Genomic DNA, 6,595 nt, shown 5'->3' on the forward strand with positions numbered 1-6,595 from the left:
AAAAACAGGATGAAGTAATATGAGATTTGACATGCATGCTATGCCTACGTCCACGATGGCGCGCGGCTTCCCTAGTCGTAAGCTCAGTATATTTATATGACGGAGAACCTCTTTCACTTGGTATCTCTGAAACACTGAAATTACCGCCTTTCACAGCATGGGGAGTTTAACTAGTTTCATTCTTTTCTTTGTAAGTTTTTTTTTTAAAATTATTATCAAGATAGTTCACGTAGTTTGTAACTATAATTTATTTTGCTAGCTTTGTTAATTATGATTTCGGTTGTTCGGAATTGACAGGCAGTAGCAGCAATGAGTGCGGCGCATTTGCAAGGTGAAAATGTTTTATCTCCTACTACTCCAAGCATGGCGTACTGTCAGGAGAAACTGCCCACAACACCCATTCCACAAACACTGAAGGAACTCATCTCATATGACAAAGTAGCGGTGAAGTAAGTTGGGACAAATAATGAAAAGGAAAAAGGCGTTGGGGTGGTTTCGCCACCCTGCATTGTCAGGAACAATGTTTATGCTGCAGCTACGGCGCAAATGCTGAGAGATCCATCGCTGTGCATGTTTCTGCTGGAGAAGGACTTGGAGGTCGGAACCAAAGTGTCACTCACCTTCGTACAGGCCGCAAGCATTCCCAAGTCTCAGGCCAAGCATTTTCTTCCACGCATCGCCGCGGACAAACTCCCTTTCTCCTCCGACAAGCTCTCCCTGGCGTTGAAGGAACTCAACGTAGCGCCCAATTCCCTCGCGGCTGTGGTCATGAATGAGACATTACAAGCTTGCGAGAGACCTGCTGGGAAGGGTGAAACCAAATTCTGCGCAACGTCGTTGGAGTCCATGATCGACTTCATCACATCAAAGATGGGGAACAACCGTTTAACTATTCTTTCAACAAAAGTTTCGAAGAGGTCAAAATCTGTGAAGCAGGAGTATACGATAATGAGAGTGAAAGACGAGGGGAAGGAGGAGGCGGCGCCAGTGTATTACTGCCACAGCGAAGAGTATCCGTACGCTGTGTATCTGTGCCACGAGCTGCGAGGGGCGAGGGTGGCTAGAGTGTGGGTGAAGGGCGAAGATGGGAGAACGGTGGAGGCGGCGGCCATCTGTCACATGGACACTAGTTCATGGAATCCGGACCACGCTTCATTCAAGATCCTGAACGTAAAGCCTGGTTATGCCACTTCTATTTGTCACTTCGCTTCCCAAGGTGAGGTTTTGTGGCTCAAAGTTGCCTGATCAGATCTATGCTTCCGCCCAACTACGCTTGCTATAGCTTATATATACCTTTATATATATTATGCTGAGAGTAATCGTTCTCGAGGCATCTATTTTCATTTAATCCCAAGGTTATTTTAATCGCAGTTGGGATTTATGAAAATGAAAATAAGCGCCTCGAGAATGATTACTCTAGTCGTAATATATATATAAGCTAGTGGCAATCGCGGCGCAACAAGAAAAGTATTTTTTATTTATTTTTCTATTTTTTTAAGGTTAGTGCCAAATAATTTACTTCTTTTTAAATAGAGTTGTATAAACTTACTATAAAATTGTAATAGTGTAAAATTATTATAAAATTATTCTTGAGTATTTAACTTTTTAATTCTATGTATGGTGTTTGTTTGCATCACTTTGGTTCAATTTTATTTTAAGCATATTGTTACATAAAATGTTATATTGAAGAGTAGAGTTATAGTTAGCGTTAGGGTTAGAATTACAGTTAGGGTTTGCATTAAGATTTAAATTAGGGTTAGTGTTAGGGTTAGGGCTATTGTTAGGGTTTGAGTTATGGATAGGGTTAGAGTTACAGTTAGAAATAAAGTTACACTTAGAGTCAAGGTTAGCATTAGGGTTAGGGCTAGCGTTATTTTTAGGATTATGGATCTTGTTAGGATTATAGTTAGGGTTAGGTTTAGAATTACAGTTAGAGTTAATGTTTGGAGTAGGGTTAGAATTTGGCTTACAAATATAGGTAGGGTTAGAATTAGAGTTAGGGTTAGGGTTATGGTAAGGGCAAGGGTAAGAATAAGGAATTAGGTTACAAATATAGTTAGGGTTAGGATCAAAATTAGAGTTAGGGTTTGAGTTAGAGGTAGAGTTAGAATTGGAGCTCGAATAAGTGCTAGAGTTAGAGTTGAAATTAGGGTTATAATTAGGGTTAAAATTAGGATTAGGGTTAGGGCTAAAATTAGATTTACTGTTAGAGTTAGAGAAAGGGGTAGAGAAAGTGTTAGTTTTAGGTTGATGGTTAAGGTTAGGTTTATATTTAGAGTTAGGGTTGTATATAGAGTTACATCAAGGTTAAGGTTAGGGTTAGGGTTAGGGTTAGGGCTATGGTTTTTGTCTAGATTAAAGTAAGGGTTAAGGTTAGGGTTAGAGTTTTGAGTCAGGGTTAAGGTTAGAGACAGGGTTAGGTTACAATTTTGGTGAAGGTTAAACTAATGATTAGAGTTAGGATTAGAGTATAATTATCATAGAGTTAGATTTATAGTTAGAGTTATATTTAGGGTTAGAGTTAGGGGAAGGATTATGGTTAGGATTAGGGTTAGTGTTAGGATTAGAGTTATGGTTAAGGTTAGGATTGGAGTTAGGGTTAGGGTTAGAGATAGCCGTAGAAAAAGGATTAGGGTTAGGTTTAGGGTTAAAATATGAGTTAGCCTATTTAGGGTTATAGTTTGAGTTAGGGGTAGATAGAGCATAGGAATTAGGGTTAGGATTAGGGTTAAATTTAGGGTAACTTGAGTTTGAGTCAAGGTTTCAGTTAGGGTTAGGGCTAGAGTTTTGAGTCAGGGTTAAGGTTAGAGTAAGGGTTACCATTACAATTAGGGTTGAAGTCCAATCATGATAGAGTAAGATTTAGGGCTACAATTAGAGGTAGGGGTAGGGTTACAACTATAGTTAGGTTTAGTGTTGGAGTTAGAGAAAGGGTTAGGCTTAAGGTTATTGTTAGGGTTACGTTTATATAAAGAGTTGGGTATAATATTAAAGTCCAATTATCCTAGAGTTAGATTAATAGTTAGAGTTAGTGGTAGGGTTATATATAGAGCTACATCAGGGTTAAGGTTAGGGTACAAGTTTGAGTCAGGGTTAAGGTTAGAGTTAAGGCTAGGGTTAGGGTTTTAGTCAACATTAAATTTAGGATTAGGGCTAGGGTTAGAGTCTAATTAAGGTAGAGCTAGATTTAGAGTTAGAGTTAGATTTAGGGTTAGAGTTAGGGGTAGGGGTAGGGTTAAGGTTAGGTTTAGTGTTAGGATTAGAGTTAGGGTTAGGTTACTATTAGAGTTAGGGTTAGGGTAAGGGTTAGAGATAGGGGTAAAGAAATGGTTAGGATCAGGGTTAGGGTTAGGGTTAGGTTTAAGGTTAAGATGACAGTTATGGCTAGGGTTAGAGTCTAATTATGGTAGAGTTAGATTTACACTTAGAGTCAAGATTAGCATTAGGGTTAGGGCTAGGGTTATTTTTAGGATTAGGGATCTTGTTAGGGTTATTATTCTAACCTTCACTCTAACTCTAACTCTAACTCCAACTCTAACCCTAACTCTAATTTTAACCCTAATTATATTTTAACTCTAATTTTTAACCCTAATCATATTTTAACTCTAACTCTAATTTTAACCCTAATCATATTTTAACTCTAACCCTAACTCTTGCCATTATTCTAATCCTAAGGCTAACCCTAATTCTAATTCTAACCTTAACTCTAACTCTAATTTTACCCATAACCTTAACCCTAATTCTAACCCAAATGCTAGTCCTTATTCTAACACTAAACCTCATTTGGATTCTAACCCTAACTCTAATCCTAAACCTTATTCTAATCCTCACTCTAACTCTATCCCTAAATATTACCCTAACCCTAACCATTATACTAACCCTACCCCTAACCCTAATCCTAACCCTAACTATAATCCTAAATGTAAGCATATCTTTAACCTTAACCCTAACCCTAACTATTATTCTTATCTTAACCCTAGCCATTATTCTAACCCTAACCCAAACCCAATATATAACCCTTACCCTAACCCTAACCCTAACCCTAATCCTAAACTTAACTCTAACCCTAAATTTAATCATATCTTTAAGCTTAAACCTAACTCTAACCCTAACCCTAAACATTATTCTAACCCTAACCCTAACCCTAACTCTAACTCTAGCCCTAACTCTAACTCTAATTCTACTCCTAATCCAAACTCTGATTCTAATCCAAATGTTAATCCTAATTCTAACCTTAACCCTTATTCTAATTCTAACCCTAACCCTAACTCTAACCCTAAACCTTATTTTAACCCCTCACTCTAACTCTAACCCTAACCCTAACCCTAACCCTAACTATAACCCTAAATGTAAGCATATCTTTAATATTAACCCTAACTCAAAGCCTAACTATAACATTAAATCTATTTGTATCTCTAACCCTAAACCTAACCTTAATTCTAACTCTAACTCTAACTCTAACTCAAACACTAACTCAAACCCTAAACCTAGCCCTAATTCTAAAGCTCTATCTACCCCTAACTCAAACTCTAACCCTAACTCATAATCTAACCTTGAACCTGATCCTAACTGTGACCCTAACCGTAACTCTAATACTAACCTTAACCCTAAATTTTAGCCTAACACTAACATCAACCCTACCCTTATGGCTAACTCTTATCATAAATCTAACTCTACCATAATTCTAGACTCTAACCCTAACCCTAACCCTAACCTTAACTCTAACCTTAACCTTAACTCAAACTGTTATGCTAACCTTAACCCTATAATGCTAACTCTATATATAACCCTAACTCCAAATATAAACCTAACCCTAACCCTACCCCTAAGCCTAATCCTAATCCTAACCCTAACCCTAACTCTAACCCTAAATCTTATTCTAACTGCTCACTCTAACTCTAACCTAACACTATCCCTAACCATTATTCTAACCCTAACCCGAACTATAACCCTAAATGTAAGCATATCTTCTACCTTAACCCTAATTCAAACCCTAACTATAACATTAAATCTGTTTGTATCTCTAACCCTAACACTAACCTTAATTCTAACTCTAACTCTAACTTGAACGCTAACTGAAACCCTAAACCTAACCCTAATTCTAATGCTCTATCTACCCCTAACTCAAATTGTAACCCTAACTCATAATTTGACCCTAAACCTGGCCCTAACAGTGACCCTAACCCTAACCCTAACCCTAATCCTACCTCTAGTCCTAACGTTAACCCTAACTTTAATCCTAACACTAACATTAACCCTACCCCTATGCCTAACTCTAATAATAAATCTAACTCTACCATAATTCTACACTCTAACCCTAACCCTAACCCTAAGCTTAACTCTAACTAGGTAACCTTGACTCAAACCCTTAAACTAACCTTAACCCTAATGCTAACTCTATATATAACCCTAACTCTAAATATAAACCTGACCCTAACGCTACCCCTAAGCCTAATCCTTTCTCTAACTCTAACCCTAACTATAACCATAATCCTACCCCTATCTCTAACTATAATGCTAAATATAACTCTATTATAATTGGACTTTAACCCTAACTATAACCCTAATCTTAATTGGATATAGAATGAAGGTTAGAGTTAGAGTTATACTTAGGGTTAGGGTCAAGATTAGGGTTAGAATAATGGTTAGGGTTAAGGTTAAAGATATGCCTATATTTAGGGTTTTAGTTAGGGTTAGAGTAATGGTTAGGGTTAGGGTTAGAGTTAGGTTTAAGGTTAAAGATATGCTTACATTCAGGGTTAGAGTTAGGATTACGATTAGGGTTAGGGTTAAGGTTAGGGGTAAGGTTAGTGTTAGGATTATAGATGGGGTTTGGGTTAAGGTCAAGAATACAAGGTCAATGTATGATTTATGATTAGATATAGGGTTAGAAATTTAGTTACAAATACATCTAGATTTAATGATATGATTATTGTTATCTGTATGATTAGAGTTATGGAAATAGATAGAGTTAGGTCACAAATTAGGTTATAATTAGAGTTATAAATATGATTACATTACTTAATTATTAGAAACCTTATGATAAGTTCAATATATAGACTGCAATGTTTCCATTGGCATATCTTGTTTGAGGATACAATAAATTTTAGTATAATTTATGGTTCTCTTTTGGCTACATTTGGTTTTGTTAGAATTATTTTTATTGATATGGTTAAGTTTAATCATATTCCCAAGGTAAAGGTTACATGGTTAGGGGTAGTTCTTGTATTATAATCAAATTTAACTTATTATTGTTACACTTTATATTTTTGATAAAGGAGGTAGGGAGAGGGCCCCAAACCAAAGTTACAAATAATATTAGTGTTAGGATTATAAAAAATTGGTAAGGGTATTGCTCGTATTCGAATTATGGCCAATGGTATTTTTACAGTTACACTTAGTGTTAGGGTAACTCTATGTTATATATTGTAATTATTATTTGCATTACATTTTCAAATTATATTAGCATTTATTTTATGCTTAATATAGTTTGGTGAAGAGTTGTATGCAACCTTATGTAATATTAGGATTGAGATTTAATTTAGTGTCATCTAAATGGTCTTTATGATTTGCATTAATCTTACTTCAACATTAA

General features: G+C 36.2%; 1 pseudogene across 1 annotated transcript; it reads left to right on the plus strand.

Annotated features, from left to right (window-relative positions):
- Positions 1-59: 59 nt before the first annotated feature.
- On the plus strand, positions 60-1,251 carry LOC149566775 (BURP domain-containing protein 3-like; annotated as a pseudogene). Its single transcript, XR_016361579.1, has 2 exons — positions 60-190; positions 298-1,251. The product of XR_016361579.1 is annotated as a BURP domain-containing protein 3-like (transcript).
- Positions 1,252-6,595: the final 5,344 nt, after the last annotated feature.

This window comes from Cupressus sempervirens, chromosome 3, assembly GCF_028749045.1.
Source record: "Cupressus sempervirens isolate cs-2001-9-10 chromosome 3, ASM2874904v1, whole genome shotgun sequence".
NCBI lineage: Eukaryota > Viridiplantae > Streptophyta > Pinopsida > Cupressales > Cupressaceae > Cupressus > Cupressus sempervirens.